Raw genomic sequence first — 2500 nt, 5'->3', positions numbered from 1 at the left:
GTGCTGGTGGCAGTGCTAGTCTAAGTCAAAGAGACGGATGGAAATTTAACTCTCTCCATACGAACGGCGAAAGAGACGACGTTAACAGCGTTTCACCCCAATTACCATCATCAAAATATTGCAAGCGGAAGACTCTTATACTGAAGAGGTGAATGTTGACAAAGAATACCACAATTCTGACGACGGAAGCTAAAGGCTGGGTCATTCAGACACCCACTGGACATCCGAGGGGTCTGTGTAGAGGAGAAGAGAGGACTGGCCGTACTGAGAGAGTTAAAACGTTCAGGATTACCGGTGACAACACGGATTATCAGTCACAGCTATCTGGTCCTTCTTCCCTTGTTGGAACCAGGAAGAGGGGTGTGTGTGTGTGTGTGTGGGGGGGGGGTGAGGATGGGGGGATGGGGGTGGGGGGGGGGGGAAGGGGGCTGAATTTTTTTTTACTGCGGCTGGTTAGTTTCTGTCTGGTGACGCTGGAGCGAAAGGGTGAGACTGAGAGAGAGAGAGAGGGGGGGGGGAAGGGGGGAAGGGTGTGAACGAGAGAGAGGGATGAGGAAATTTGAGAGAGAGAGAGAGGGGGGGGGGGTGTGAACGAGAGAGAGGGATGAGGAAATTTGAGAGAGAGAGAGAGGGGAGGGGGGGAGAGGGGGTGTGAACGAGAGAGAGGGATGAGGAAATTTGAGAGAGAGAGAGAGGGGGGGAGGGGGTGTGAACGAGAGAGAGGGATGAGGAAATTTGAGAGAGAGAGAGAGGGGGGGGGGGAGAGGGGGTGTGAACGAGAGAGAGGGATGAGGAAATTTGAGAGAGAGAGGGGGAGGGGGGGAGAGGGGGTGTGAACGAGAGAGAGGGATGAGGAAATTTGAGAGAGAGAGTGGGAGGGGGGGGGGAGAGGGGATGTGAACGAGAGAGAGGGATGAGGAAATTTGAGAGAGAGAGAGGGGAGGGGGGGGAGAGGGGGTGTGAACGAGAGAGAGGGATGAGGAAATTTGAGAGAGAGAGTGGGAGGGGGGGGGAGAGGGGGGTGTGAACGAGAGAGAGGGATGAGGAAATTTGAGAGAGAGAGTGGGAGGGGGGGGGAGAGGGGGTGTGAACGAGAGAGAGGGATGAGGAAATTTGAGAGAGAGAGAGAGGGGAGGGGGGGAGAGGGGGTGTGAACGAGAGAGAGGGATGAGGAAATTTGAGAGAGAGAGAGAGGGGGGGAGAGGGGGTGTGAACGAGAGAGAGGGATGAGGAAATTTGAGAGAGAGAGAGGGGGGGGGAGAGGGGGTGTGAACGAGAGAGAGGGATGAGGAAATTTGAGAGAGAGAGAGAGGGGGGGGAGAGGGGGTGTGAACGAGAGAGAGGGATGAGGAAATTTGAGAGAGAGAGAGGGGGAGGGGGGGAAGAAGGGTCTATAGAAAGAAAGAAAGAAAGTAGAGAGGGACAGAGAGATAGACAGACAGACAGACTGTAAGACAGAGACGGACAGAGAGACAGACAGACAGACAGGCAGATAAACAGACAGACAGACAGACACAGAGAGAGACGGACAGAGAGACAGACAGACAGAAAGACAGACAGAGAGAAGAGAGACAGACAGACAGAGAGGCAGAGGAAAAGAGAGACAGAGAGAGAAAGACAGAAAAAGACAGAGAGGAAAAGACAGAGACAGAGAACAATAGCCGAGTGGTTAAAGCGTTGGACTGTCAATCTGAGGGTCCCCGGGTTCGAATCTCGGTGACGGCGCCTGGTGGGTAAAGGGTGGAGATTTTTCCGATCTCCCAGGTCAAAATATGTGCAGACCTGCCAGTGCCTGAACCCCCTTCGTGTGTATACGCACGTAGAAGATCAAATACGCACGTTAAAGATCCTATAATCCATGGTGGGTTATGGAATAAAGAATGTGTGCAGGGGGTTGTAGCTGTTGCTGAACGAAGATAATTATATACAGCATCAGCTGTGGATTTCTTTGCTAGTGTTAGTTCAAAGACGAATCCACTTATTTACATCTGAGAGCGAAATGTGTTGTTTTGATCAAATCGAGGCATAGTCTTATCACACTATGCTTTTCTTGGTTGTTCTTCATCTGTAATAGAAGTATAAGGAGTATAAGAAGTATAAGGACGAAAGCCAATCGCTTCGCCAATAGCTTTTCCCCAAAGCAGTCAATGCCCTGTCTCTCGAACAAATCCAGTATGATAAATAGAATTGTGCAATCAACAACCATCTACCTGAAGATCTAGTCATCAGCCACATCCACATGTGTGTGTGTGTGCGTGCGCGCGCGCGCATGCATGTATGTGTGTGTGTGTGTGTCTGTGTGTGCAGTGCGTGCATGTGTGAGTATGCACAAGTTTTTGTATTGATATGCACTTGTATGTATCCTAATTTCTACTGTATCTGTGTATGATTTTCGATTTACACACACACACACACACACACACACACACACACACACACACACACACACACACACACACACACACACACACACGCTATTCCCCTGCTTTAGACTAATTAT

At 50.6% G+C, this 2500-nt stretch overlaps 1 long non-coding RNA gene across 1 annotated transcript in view; it reads left to right on the top strand.

Annotated features, from left to right (window-relative positions):
* The window catches only part of LOC143277687 (uncharacterized), a 246949-nt gene that overhangs the window by 106444 nt on the left and 138005 nt on the right, over nucleotides 1-2500 (top strand). The gene's annotated exons all lie outside the window — the stretch shown is intronic.

Source organism: Babylonia areolata, chromosome 34, assembly GCF_041734735.1.
Source record: "Babylonia areolata isolate BAREFJ2019XMU chromosome 34, ASM4173473v1, whole genome shotgun sequence".
Classification (NCBI taxonomy): Eukaryota; Metazoa; Mollusca; class Gastropoda; order Neogastropoda; family Buccinidae; genus Babylonia; species Babylonia areolata.
The sequence above is the reverse complement of the archived record's forward strand: the minus strand, read 5'-3'. Positions and strand labels throughout refer to the sequence as shown.